This window comes from Mixophyes fleayi, chromosome 4 (genome assembly GCF_038048845.1).
Source record: "Mixophyes fleayi isolate aMixFle1 chromosome 4, aMixFle1.hap1, whole genome shotgun sequence".
NCBI classification, from domain to species: Eukaryota; Metazoa; Chordata; class Amphibia; order Anura; family Limnodynastidae; genus Mixophyes; species Mixophyes fleayi.
Genome location: NC_134405.1, coordinates 49,441,155 through 49,455,821, shown reverse-complemented (window position 1 = coordinate 49,455,821; position 14,667 = coordinate 49,441,155). Strand labels below are relative to the sequence as shown.

Here is a 14,667-nt window from a genome sequence, read left to right as displayed (position 1 = left end):
TCACACACACACACACAGTGTACATCACACACACACACAGTGTACATCACACACACAGTGTACATCACACACACACACACACACACACACACAGTGTACATCACACACACACACACAGTGTACATCACACACACACACAGTGTACATCACACACACACACACACACACAGTGTACATCACACACACACACACACAGTGTACATCACACACACACACACACACACACACACACACACACAGTGTACATCACACACACACACACACACACAGTGTACATCACACACACACACACACAGTGTACATCACACACACACACACACACACACACACACAGTGTACATCACACACACACACACACAGTGTACATCACACACACACACACACACACACACACAGTGTACATCACACACACACACACACAGTGTACATCACACACACACACACAGTGTACATCACACACACACACACACACAGTGTACATCACACACACACACACACACACACAGTGTACATCACACACACACACACACAGTGTACATCTCACACACACACACACACAGTGTACATCTCACACACACACACACAGTGTACATCTCACACACACACACACAGTGTACATCTCACACACACACACACAGTGTACATCTCACACACACACACACAGTGTACATCACACACACACACACAGTGTACATCACACACACACACACACACACAGTGTACATCACACACACACACACACACACAGTGTACATCACACACACACACACAGTGTACATCACACACACACACACACACACACAGTGTACATCACACACACACACACACACACACACACACACTGTACATCACACACACACAGTGTACATCACACACACACACACACACACACACAGTGTACAACACACACACACACACACAGTGTACATCACACACACACACACACACACACACACAGTGTACATCACACACACACACACACACACACACACTGTACATCACACACACACACAGTGTACATCACACACACACACACACACACACACACACACACAGTGTACATCACACACACACACACACAGTGTACATCACACACACACACACACACACACACACACAGTGTACATCACACACACACACACACACAGTGTACATCACACACACACACACACACAGTGTACATCACACACACACACAGTGTACATCACACACACACACACACACACAGTGTACATCACACACACACACACACACACACACAGTGTACAACACACACACACACAGTGTACATCACACACACACACACACAGTGTACATCACACACACACACACACACAGTGTACATCACACACACACACAGTGTACATCACACACACACACACACACAGTGTACATCACACACACACACACACACAGTGTACATCACACACACAGTGTACATCACACACACAGTGTACATCACACACACACACAGTGTACATCACACACACAGTGTACATCACACACACACACAGTGTACATCACACACACACACAGTGTACATCACACACACACACAGTGTACATCACACACACACACAGTGTACATCACACACACACACAGTGTACATCACACACACACACACAGTGTACATCACACACACAGTGTACATCACACACACAGTGTACATCACACACACAGTGTACATCACACACACAGTGTACATCACACACACACACACACACACACACACAGGAACAGATCGGCCACCTCTCCCTGTGTAGGACATGTACATTAGGCCAGGCACAGACTCCCTCTAGTAACCGCTAGGACGACATAACGGGCCGGATTATCCCTGGGAGCTGTCAGCTTAGGCCTCTCTCCCTGCTGTCATCTGTGCGGGCACGGCACACCCTGCCGGCTGCACTGACAGGACCACACATAGGGCCTCCCCTTCCCCCTAACCAGCCCGTACAGCACTACTACAGCCTCCATTACCGCTAGGACATTACATCCCGGCCTCCCCTTCCATCGTTACCATATATAACCGTGCGCACCTCGGGGTCTGCTCCTGCCGCTCTGACACCTCCACAGTCCGCACACAGCCGCTCCTGTCACCTCTAGGACCCGCAGGCCGCGGAGCCTTATTCCTCCTCCTCTGCGATACCTCTAGGACCCCTGCTCACCTGCTGGCCACGCCTCACTTGGCGTCATTCAACCGACGTCGCCAATCCTTGCCGGAGCCCCGCCCCACTGTCGGTTGCAGCAGCCAATCAGCGATGTCTTCTTTCCCTCCAGAGTTGACACCTCTTTCCGGCCGAGCGGTTGGATTCGCCCCGCCTCCTCCTCCCTTGTCACCCAGGAGACGGCGATTGTGACGTCACAATGGGAAGAGGCCAATGGGAGGGCGTGGGAATCAGGCGGCTCCGCCCGCGGCAGATCGTCTTTGGCTGGGAAAGGCTTTGGGTGAGAGCGAGAGGGCGGGACACTGGGATGTGTCATGGACGGGGCCCGGCTCCACCGCCGGCGTCAGGAGGCTATTTATAGCAACATGTTCCCTCCGCCTTTTAAAGTGTAATCCCTGCGTTTAATTCTGTTGTCAGATACTGTGTACGCGGTCATATATTGTCTCTGGCCCTGATTCATTAAGGATCTTAAATGAAGAGGATTCTTATTTCAGTCTCCTGGACAAAACCATGTTACATTGCAAGGGGTGCAAATGAGTGTTCTGTTTTGCACATAAGTTAAATACTGACTTTTTTCATGTAACACACAAATACTTGATAGCTTATTTGTACACTGAAATTTAAAGTTGATATTTGTGTGTTAGATGAAAAAACAGTCAGTATTTAACTTGTGTGCAAAACAGAACACTCATTTGCACCCCTTGCAATCTAACATGGTTTTGTCCAGGAGACTGAAATAAGGATCCTCTTCATTTAAGATCCTTAATGAATGTTACTGTATTAAACTAGCGCAGCAGCAGCAGTCACAATGTGGCCTTCACTTGCTGAGGTACGTCCATTCACTAGTCACGACAGGGGCGTGACGTAATATGTCCTGATTTCTCATTCAGGAATGTTATGCTGCATGCATAAGCTATTGTAGCAGGAAACTTTCTGGAATAAACATCCTGGTAAATTACATACCCAGAACATAAATAGAGATGCGGGTAGTTATTTGTGTGTATATGTATATACAGGTGTGGTATCATGTCATGGGCATACTACCCCACCAAGCTTTTTGGGGTTACTCTGGTTTCAAAAAGTAGTCATGGCAGACTGCTCCTACTGGCAACACTTAACCAGCCACTGATCGACTGATCATCAACTGCCCACCAGTGTGGTATCCTTTGTTGTAGAAAGATAAACTCTGCCACAACCTGTCTCCTAAGCAACTATCAAGTTTTGCAGCTCCTCTATGTTTCTCTAGTTGAATTCTTCCTGACCGCTTACTCTGCTACTTCTGGGCAACGGGTCAGAGTTGCTTCAGAAACACTGACCTGAATTTAGAACAGCAGGGGGTCGATTAAAGTGAGCTATAATCTGTCGGTCACAGGAAAACAAGGAGTGCAGCATCATCACGAGAACAAGGAATTAAATCTTATTTCACTTGGACACAATCTAATTCTTCCAATCTTTGTTTCTCCAAGAACAAATCATTAACAATGGAGTAGTACCAAGGTATGGCCTATCCAACTAGTGATTTGGGGAAGAAGGGTCCGATGAAGAGTTACCTGGGCAGATTCACCACTAGAGCATCTGGTGGCACTAGGACCAAATGCCTCAGAAAGCAGATGGCATGTGCATTAGAGGCAATACTGAAGGCAATACTGAAAGTACCAGTGAGGCAGCTGTAGCCAACTTTCTTAATGAGAAATGAGCCTGTGGAAAGAACATCAATACCCATTTGCAGAACTATGAGACTATAATGAGCTTCCATGAACTCATTTAGACAAAATGTCCCTAGAACCAAGGCTAATGGAGAAGGCACTCAAATCATATAACACATTGAGCCTGGTGTCCTCTATGGTTTACCAGGAGATAAAGAGAGTGCTGTTGAATAGGTTTACTGGGCACGTTTCCAAAATATCCTAGAGTGGAGCTTACATTCTCAGTTTGACAACTATTTTCAGTTCTTGTTTTCAATATTTAGATGGTACAGATTCAGTAGATGCCCCCTGCAAAAAAGATCTTGTCATTTTAGAGCAGTTCCTGCAAATACCTGAAAGGATATAGCTGACCACAAGCCAGATACTACTGAATGGGCAGCCCATTTAGCAGATGAGTATGTGTAAGTCACCCCCCTGAGATCTACCCGAGGAGTCAAGAGCAATTTCAGCAGCCAGTACATCAGGCATTACGATCAGACCATGAGCTACCCCATCTTTTGCCCTTGTTCAATCCGTTTAACGCTCCCTAAACACCCTTGGCAGTGCAGTATCCTACATCACAAGAGTGACTCTTTTTGGGGAAGGTGCATCAAACTGAATTCAGGGTAACTCAACTCAGTCTCCTTAGTGTGGTAGATCAGCCAGACCTACAGAGGACCGATTAATAAGGGTCGATGGCCTACAATATCGAGTAAATACCTGAGGCCGCCTGTTGAGCCTTGGACAGCCACTAGAAAATTGATTCTGCCGACACTTTTGCACATACCAAGCAACCTCATACTAACCGACTCCATGAGAGGTTCAACATTAAGCTCAAACATTTGTTATGCAGGGAGAGATCACTGTAAGGAGGTACCACAGGCACACATCAATTTCTCCCTATTACAGTTGCTATATGGGGTGAGCGTTAGAGCTTACCGTCCTTTATCTGTGATACCCGGTTAGAGGAATTTAGCTATACCAAGTTACCCATTATTGAATATGTAAAACAGCTGCATGCGTGATTGCAGAGATTATTGAAGTTAACCTACTGCAACCTCCAGGTTACCCAAAATAGGCAAAAGTGAGAGTATGATCTTTGCACTTGGTGAACAGCATATAGGGCAGAAAGTCCTGGTGGTGAATGTATTATGGTCTGATTTCTGCAAATTGACGATATTCGGCGAATTGCCAGGCAAATTTTTAAACGCAATGTTTGCCTTTAAACACAATACTGTTTAAAATTTTGCCTGCAAAGTCGCAGAATATCAGCAATTTGCAGAAATCGGACCTTAATACATTCACCCTCAGGACTTTCTGCCCTACATGATGTTATTCCCTATTTGCAAGAATGTTGCCGGTAACCAGGGCTGGACCATACATGGTCACACAGCAATAAAGGTCCACAGATTACACCAGGGCCCTACATGCAGCCGGAAATCAGCTTTGTACCTACTAATTGGGTAAAAGCATAGTAGATGGGTGCATTGGTTCTCTGCTCTTTGGTGGCTCTCTGCTGTTCCGCCTTAGGAGTGAATCTGCTCCCAGATCTGCAGAAACTAAGAAAAAGAAGCCCAAACTTACTAACAGGACAGGCAGAAGGGGGGGGGGGGTAATAAAGGTACAACGGGCCCAATTTTCTAGCAGACCATGGTGAACCCATCTGGTTACCTATTATGTTGTTACTGGAGAGGCTGAGTCTTTTCGGCACCCTGTCTATAGGGTAGCCTTATAGGTGCTCAAAATTATCAATAAAGAGGTTGAAGGAATGCTAGAGAAGGTGGTAATTGTATAATCCTATACTCTACAGACAGTTGAATGAGTTAACAGTGACCAATGCCTACTCCATGCCTTCCATAAATGAACTCCTCAACCAGCTGGGCAGACTCACTACATGTTCACCCTGGATTCACATAAGGAGTATTGGCAAATACCCTTAAGCAAGAGCAGTCAGCATTTTTCATTTCGTTTGGGCTATTCAAGTTTAGAGTAATGCCCAGCGATTGATGGATCACAACCTGGCAGGGTGTCAGGATTTTACCCAGACTTAGACAATATAGCCTTCTTTAGTAACTACTGGAAGGAACATCTGGCACACATTCCTAGGATGCTGTCACACGGCCAAGAGGCAGGACTGATTGTTTGACCTGACAAGTGCCAGATGGGGTTGGCAGAGGAAAGATTAGGCCTAAAACAGCCAAAGTGGAGTTCATCTTGAATTGGCTCCATCCCTCCAACCAGAGGTGGTTCAGAGATTCCTGGGCATTGTCAGCTGCTATAGAAAATTTGTGTAGCACCATTGCTAAACTACTGACTGACCTGACTGCTAAGAAATATGGTTCTCCCAGTGTGACACATACAAAAGTAACTCTGGCTCAGTCCCAGGTATTGGCAGCTTCAGACTTCCAAAGACAAGTCTTGGTACAGACCAATCTTCTCGTTGTGCACTGAGAATAGTACTAAGCTAAATAGCAGGCAATAAACAGGTGCCCTCCATAGCATTCCTCTCCCAGAAACTCCTGGATCACGAGATGGCATATAAAAAGAATGTTTGGCTACTGTATGGGCTCTTCCAAATCTCCAACCTTACCTTGATGGTCATACGTTTTCATTGACCATAACTCGTTTAGTTGACTCCACCAGTCTGTTGGGGACAATGAGCAACTGCTGATGTGGAGTTCAACCTTGCAAGCCATTAAGTTTGTTATTTTCCACAAAAAGGGCAAAAACCATGTAAGTTTATTTGACCCCAACCTAGGTTCTTGTCCTTATAGCTTGGAGCTAACATGTCTTTCAGGATTCTTGTTTTCTTGAAGACCATTGTGGTAGAGCAAGAAACTGCCACAACTAAGGAAAGTATTAAGCTCCTGGGAGTCAAGAGGAAGTCCTACTCATTCCTCATTAGGGAGCACTTTTAGCCTATCTAAGATCTCAAATTCAGTCTAATCTTGGTGTCTGTGGAGGATGGATGGAGCCAATATACCCTGAGCTTTGTGCATAGCTCTAGTTTTCTGTCCACGTGTATTACTGTGGATCCTTGCAATAATATTACTGTTTGACCCTGACTAGTAACTTGATTTTAAACCACTACTAGTTAATGCCAGAGTGGGGTCAAGTCGGGTCCTGCCTTGAAGACTTGGAAGCCAGCATGGAGTTGGTGATGCAGCACACTTTAAGGAGCTGCAAATACAAAGAGTACAGCAGCAGCTCCAACAGGCCCAAATGGAGCAGATGGCAAAACAAACAAAGTCTGCTCATGCTCTCCTGTACTGCTTACCAGAATGAGATCAAGATCACCCTTCAATGGCTTCTGTAAATCCTTAAATAAGTGCTGACAATGATATTGATGCTTTCTTGACACCTTTTGAACAAGTGGCCACAACTTAGGCTTTGCCCAGTGACAGTTGGGCTATTCAAGTTGCCCCTCTGCTAATAAGGAAGGCTCCGGCGGCCTGTGTAGCGCTCTTCACTGGTGTGACGAAACGAGTGTGATAACCCTGTGACCATTCTGTTTCTCGTTTCTCACATAATGTGGATTATAGTACTTTTTATAGCCCTTGCTTTTGTTCCCCAGCTCACCAGACTACAACTGCATTGTCCAATTACATGTGGTTAAGGGTAGTTCAATGTAAATAGGTATATTGTGTATTATATATTGATGACTTGCAGTAGTTATTCATTGTCCTTAAACTGAAGCCAGGAGGGTTATGGGTAAAGATCAGGTGGTGTCCAGAATACAGGTAAGAGGGCTGGAGCTGCATTCATTCTCCCCCCTCCTTCCTTCACAGGAAGTATGGAACAGCTGGGGAACCTGTGACATCACAAAGTATTGTAAGGGGTTAATTTTAGGAGGGGCTCACTGCTACCTTATCCGTGGAAGTAGGGGAAGCCAATTAGTATCAATTCTTCTCCATTGGACTAGTCCAGACATTCTGTCTGCATCCCAGCAGGGGGCTTCTGTGGAAGGTCAGCTCATCTTCACTGCCCTCTACAACCCCCCTAGTCCTGCACTGACCAATGGTTAGGAAGAATAGACCCAGGGGTTTGCCTAGGGAGGGAAAACCACTGTGGAAATTAGACCTGAGATATAAGGAGCCACTCCAGGGGGGAGGGGGTGTTCATTCTGGGATTTCATTGATGAAGAGTGCAAGACTGATTTTGAGTTGTCGTTCTCTACTATAGTCTATATATGCAGCTGAGAGAGATCCATGGGTCGTGAAGGCTGGACGGCCAGGTGACTATAACTCCTTAAACTAGTGGGGTAAGGGAGAGACGATGTGGTAAACCTGCCTGGCATTTATTTACTGTGTGTACATAATATTCTAGTGTTGTTTGTATGACAATAAATATACTGTTGTATTTTTAAATGAAACTGAAAGCAGACATCTGTGATCGGTTTGCCCTTAATCCAGAGGCCTACCAACAGCGGTTTCCGACAGAGTGCCATGATACAGCTGTTAGGCTGACTTTGCAGTCAAGTGCCTGTGGTGGGAACTTATATGTTCATCCAGCTGGTAGAGACTGTGGTGTTAGAGCAGTTCACTAGTCTTCTTCCTCCAATTCTGGCTTGGTGGGTGTGCATTTATAGGATGGAGAACTTGGCATTGGCTGTTCAGTTAGTCAAATATGCCTTGATGGCGTACGGAGGTGTGGAACCCTTGTCATCTTTAACTGACTCAGGGAGTCCTCACTACCAGTGGAAGCTGACAACTGGAGCAGAAGGCGTCAGAGTTCCATCCGCTCTAAAGTGACTAGCCCTGGGTCGCTTCCAGTTTACCTGCACATAACCTAGCAAGATCCGGATCAGCGGGAAAGTCTTTCCACGTGGTTTCCAGAACCCACCGCTTCATATCCATTGTATGATCCTGAGCCTTAGGTTCCAGTTTGTTCATTGTGTGGAGGTCAAGGGCATAGTGCCACCATTTGCCAACAGATGTACTGTTCACCACTGCTTTCATTACTTCATATTCACACGTACTGGTGCAGTTTGAATGTAAGGTGGCTAAGGGCATAGTTGACGCCGATTCTGGTAACACCTTAATACAGCAGGGCCTACAACTGACATATATAATTGCACACCATAACCTTATCTGTATATTTATATGCAGTCAAGTCCATAAATATTGGGGCATCGACACAATTCTCATATTTTGGGCTCTATACACCACCACAATGGACTTGAAATGAAACTAACAAGATGTGCTTTAACTGCAGACTTTCAGCTTTAATTTGAGGGAATTTACATCCAAATCAGGTGAACAGTGTGGGAAGTACAACGGTTTCTATATGTGCCTTCCTGTGAAGGAAGGAGGGGGGAGAATGAATGCAGCTCCAGCCCTCTTACCTGTATTCTGGACACCACCTGATCTTTACCCATGCTATATTTTGCACACCATGTCCTGGTTTTCAAAGGACAGCTACAAAACCATGTTGAAATGGTTTGCAGAAATGGAGATGCGATGGGACAAACTTCTCCCATGTATGCTTGGTGCCTTAGGCCTTGAACGACCTTTCACCATTTGAGCTCCTTTATGACTCAATGGCTCTGTGTAACTCCTATCTATGAACTTATATGTTTAGATTTCTGCCTGCATTCCAAAGACCTCATTATGACTAGAATTCCTTTGTATTCTGTCACGATACCGGGGATTCTTCAGATTATTATTTGCACTTCAGACATAGAGTGTCCTCCAAGTTTTCCAGTAACTTCTCCAATATCTAGCGTCTATAAGGGAACTTCTCAGTAAATCTCCCATCCCCAATATCATGTTGTGAGTATTTTCACACTCAGGCAAATATCTCATACTTCATGTGAAGTATTATTTATGTGATGAGATAAACTCCCATCTAAGACTACACTATCTGCCTCCCATCCTTAAACACACTAAACTTTTGGACTTTATTTACATGGACAAAGTATTTTCCAGCTCCGCAGATCGAAGGAGACATTTCGTGTTTGCTGCCATTGTTGTTTCATCTTTATTACTACACCAAAGACTATATAAGGTTGATCCTTATATGATTTACAAATCCGTGGGAACTGCACATGGAACTTTCGTAGCAGAGCTGGAGCATGGATATTGGAAGCGTTGACCCAAGAGCGTTCTTCAGGACCAAAGCCCTTCCAATGTACCAAGTATTTGGTGGTACCTCTGGAAACCTTGGAATCCAGGATCTGTGTAATTTCAAATTCTTGTTGCTGAGAGACTTTAGGAACAGTAGAAGTGGAAACTGGAACGGAGAACTTGATGATGAGTAGTTTGAGAAGAGAAACATGGAAGGAGATATGGAGGGAAGAGGGCAGCTGAAGTTTATATGATACTGGATTGATGACCCGAAGTATCTTATAGGGTCCAATGAAACGAGGGGCAAACTTCATAGATGGAACTTTGAGACGGATATTTTGTGTAGATAGCCAGACCTTGTCTCCCACGTTGAGTGCTGGAACTGCTAGGCGCCTCTTGTCCGCAAAGGTTTTATAGCGTGAGGTCTTTTTAAGAAAAGTCACGGATAGTATCTTCAACAGCCGGAACATGGGTGGGTGGGAGAGGAGAAAACCTGGGAAGCAGCGGATGATGTCCAGTAACAATAAAGAATGGAGTAGCAGTAGTAGACTCATGTAAGAGATTGTTATGTGCAAATTCGGCCCATGGCAGGAGATCAATCCAATTGTCTTGAGGCGGAAGAGAATAATCTGATGAATGTCTCCAGATCCTGATTTACCCTTTCAGTTTGGCCATTGGACTGTGGGTGATAAGCCGAGGAAAAATTGAGTTGTATACCCAGGGTTTTACAGAGGGCACGCCAGAATTTTGAGGTAAATTGAACCCGTCAGGTACAATTTCCATGGGACAACCGTGCAGTCAAAAAATCTCTTTTATGAAGTGTTGAGCAAGAACTGATGAGGACAGTAGACCAGTGAGAGGAACAAAATGAGCCATATCCGAGAAGTGGTCCACAATGACCCAAATGGTATTACATCCTTTATTGCATGGAAGATCAGTAACAAAATCCATACTGATGTGAGTCCAGGGCTTAGTGGGTATGGACAATAGTTGTAATGGACCCATAAGGACTTGCACAAGGACTTTTGTGTTGGGCACATACGTTACAAGCAGCTACACAATCTTTGACGTCTGGTCGAATAGAGGGCCACTAATAGGAGTGGAAAACTAGTTCATAGGCCTTGAGAAACCCCGCGTGTCCGGAGAATCTGGAAGCATGACACCAGCGGAGCAGTTTTTCCGGAGAGAGACAGGAACAAATGTTTTCCCAGGAGGAGGAGAATTAGTCGTAGTGAGTCCTATTCAACATTTAGGATCCAGGATGGGACGACAGAGGAAGATCAGAATTTAGATCGGAGCTAAAGGCCCTGGAGGGTGCATCTGCCTTTTTATTAAGATGGCCAGGTTTGAAGGTTACATGGAGGTTGAACCGGGGGAAGAACAGAGACCTGGCGAGGGTTGAGGCACTGAGCAGACTGTAGATACAACAAATTTTTATGGTCAGTAAAAATGGTAACCACATGCTGAGACCCCTCCAAAAAGGTACCGCCATTCTGACAGAGCCAATTTCATGGCCAGCAGCTCTCTATCTCCAATCGTAAAAATTGCTTTCTGCGGGTAGAAACTTGCGGGAGAAAAAGGCACAAGGAAAGAGTCTGTTAGGAGGATACTTCTGTGCGAGTACCGCTCCTAGTCCAATGGCAGAAGCATCGACCACTAGAAAGAAGGGTTGCGAAAGATTGGGTTGTCTGAGGATGGGTGCAAAAGAGAAGGCTTGCTTCAGGAATATGAATGCCCCCACGGCCTCCTCTGTCCAGTTCTTGACCCCTTTTTTCGGGAGAGCCGTAATGGGAGCAACGATGGTGGAATACCCCTGGTTAAATTGCCTGTAATAGCTAGAGAAGCCCAAGAAGCGCTGTACTGCTTTAAGAGTGGCTGGACGTGGCCAATCCAAGATTGCCCGAACCTTCTCAGGGTCAATCTGTAGCCCAGATCCGGAGATGATGTACTCTAGGAATGGCATGGATGTAGCTTCAAATGAGCACTTCTCTAGCTTACAATATAGTTGGTTCTTCTGCAACCTAGACAAAACCTCAATGACATGTTGGTGATGAGAATGAAGATCCTGGGAAAATATGAGAATGTTGTCCAAGTAGACAACTCCATATGAATAGAGCAGGTCTCTGAAGATCTCGTTGATGAAACTTTGGAAGACAATTGGGGCATTACAAAGCCCAGAAGGGCATCACTAAGTATTCGTAATGACCATCATGAGTGTTAAACGCTGTCTTCCATTCATCTCCGAAGCGTATGCAGATCAGGTTGTAGGCCCCTCGTAGATCTAGTTTAGAGAAGATTTTGGCCCCTTTGATGCGATCAAACAACTCAGTAATGAGAGGGATAGGATACCGATTTTTTTACCGTAACATCATTGAGACCCCGATAATCAATACAGGGGCAGAGAGACCAGTCCTTTTTAACAATAAAAGCCGTTCCGGCAGGAGACAGATGGCCTAATGAATCCCCTCTGCAGATTTTCTTTGACATATACAGACATGGCCGAGGTTTCTGGCTGGGAAAGTGGAAAAACTCTTCCTCTGGGAGGATTTTTCCCAGCAACAATAGATGAGATGCAGTAGTAGCGGCTCCGAGTGATAGCGGTGAGAGAACGGAAGCTGTTGCGATGTAGTACAGTTGAGATGGTAAATAGCAGTACTGGAACAGCAGGCGTTCAATACAGCCAGAGATGAGAGCAGACTGCAGCAGCAGAGGTGACCCGTGGTAACAGCTGATGAGTCACAATAGTAGTAACGACTCTGAGTGATAGCGATGAGAGAACTGGAACTGTCACGATGAAGTACACTGAAGATGGTAATAGTAGTACTGGAGCAGCTATAGTTCAACTCAGGCAGAGACTGAAAGCAAACTGAAGTAGCGGAGGTAACCCGTGATAACAGCTGAGGAATCACAGGTGTAGTAATGGCTGAGTGATAGCGATGAGAGAACCCGAGCTGTCACGATGAAGTACACTGCAGATAATAGGATAGGTACTGGTGCAATGGTTCAACACAGGCCACGAACTGAGAGCAGGCTGGAATAGCGGAAGATCCACATGGAGCACAGGAACCAGAACCACAGGCTACAGGAAGTGAGTTTGAAGAACAGGCATCAGACAGGTGAATCCAGGAGGTTTAAATAGTGCTCTAGAAATGACAATGAGAAAAGGAGGGAGGTCCAGAAGTGCAATGGATTTGCACCTGTGCCGAACTGAGTATAGCTGAATGAAATGAATGAAGTTTGTCTGATGCTGGAACATGGCAGTTTCCAAACCAATGACATGCGGGTAACGGAACAGGTGCTACTTGCGGGACCGAAACGTTACACATCCTTTATGTTCATGTTCCTTCAATTCTATTACAATTGTTCATTACTTACTTTACTCAGGTTTTGAGCATGTGGACATGCATTGTTTTTCATGTCATTACTTTTAACTGCTGAACTTTGAGTAAAGTTGTTAACCCCCCCCAATTATGAAGTGAGACTTTTACAGAAAATATACTTGACCCAAGCATCATTAACAATGGCAAGTGTGTGAACGTGATATACATAAGTTTTTGTTTTTCACTACAAATGCCCCTGGATAGATAAATGCAATCAGCTTGCAGCAGCCCGTTACATAATTAAAACACATTTTTTGCATTTCACCACCCTCTTTAATAAGTCCAGCCTCTCTATCCCCTCCCTTTAAAAAGGAACAAAACAGCTCGTAGACAATTTTCTTTTTTGCCCCTCAGACTGATTCAGTCAATATTTGCTACTACGATGACTACAATTCACTCATGATCCACTCCCCCACCCTCGTAAGGGTAAGAGCATGCTTTTGTGGTAGCTGCCATGTATACAGAGGTAGCAGCCATTTATTTTAGCTGAACCAATATTCATAGACCCCAACCTATCAATTCACTAGGAACTAGTGACATCAATGAAACATGAGGCTTTAAGCACCGTATCAGTGCTTGGTGCAGCATTTTTACCTGCTCACACCAAAGAGCAGAACATTTCCATAGTGACACACTCTCAGAGATCATCATGGCTGCATACAGTCAGGAAACAAATCGTAAAAGTGTTTATAATTTCAAGGTGCTCACTAATAAAAGTATTTTAAATTTGTCTTTGCTTTATGCACTTGATTGTATAGTCACAAGTTATTTAAAAGGTTAAAAATATGTTTTTTTTTTTTTTTTTAAATAACTGACAATATACTTTGAATTGCATGTTTGTTTTGTTCATGCTGAAGACCATGATAATCTGTGCATGCAGATGGTATCCCCTCTTAGTAAGACATGTTCACACACCAGCTTGCCTAACACTGTACACATATTAACATGCTCTCTTGGGCTAGCAGACCTCCTCCTGAGCTGACAAACACTCTGCAGCTTGACAGTGTCTACCATTCAGCAAGATGGCACATTCTGCTAGTCAGTAAGCCAGCTTGTAAAACGACCAAATTATGACAGGTCGAAGCACAGCATGCAGCTCAGTGCTTACAAGCAGCATTGAAACAATTAAGACAGGAGTGCTTAATTTATATTATCACCTTCTAGATGTATTATGCAGAAGCAAACTATATACCCAAGCTATGCAAGGGTGATTAGCAACAATGAAACAAAAATCCCTCCATTGTAAATAAATTACAGCAATAGTGTACTTAAACCTCAAACTATTAGTCTGAGTCCACTATAGCTATAAACCAGTAGCACTGGTACGCAGTTACCCACAGGGATATCAAACTGATCCATTTCTGCGGTCACA

At 44.8% G+C, this 14,667-nt stretch overlaps 1 protein-coding gene across 3 annotated transcripts in view; it reads right to left on the bottom strand.

Moving 5' to 3' along the window:
• Positions 1 to 2,254, bottom strand: part of PRKACA (protein kinase cAMP-activated catalytic subunit alpha) — a 39,515-nt gene extending 37,261 nt beyond the window's left edge. The window contains exon 1 of one of the 3 annotated variants that reach the window (XM_075206911.1): positions 2,166 to 2,254. The gene's annotated coding sequence lies outside the window, so the exon portion shown is untranslated. Of the gene's footprint in view, positions 1 to 2,017 lie in introns of all 3 variants that reach the window. The other 2 variants (XM_075206910.1, XM_075206909.1) reach the window with 2 other exon arrangements.
• Between the last annotated feature and the right edge of the window lie 12,413 nt (positions 2,255 to 14,667).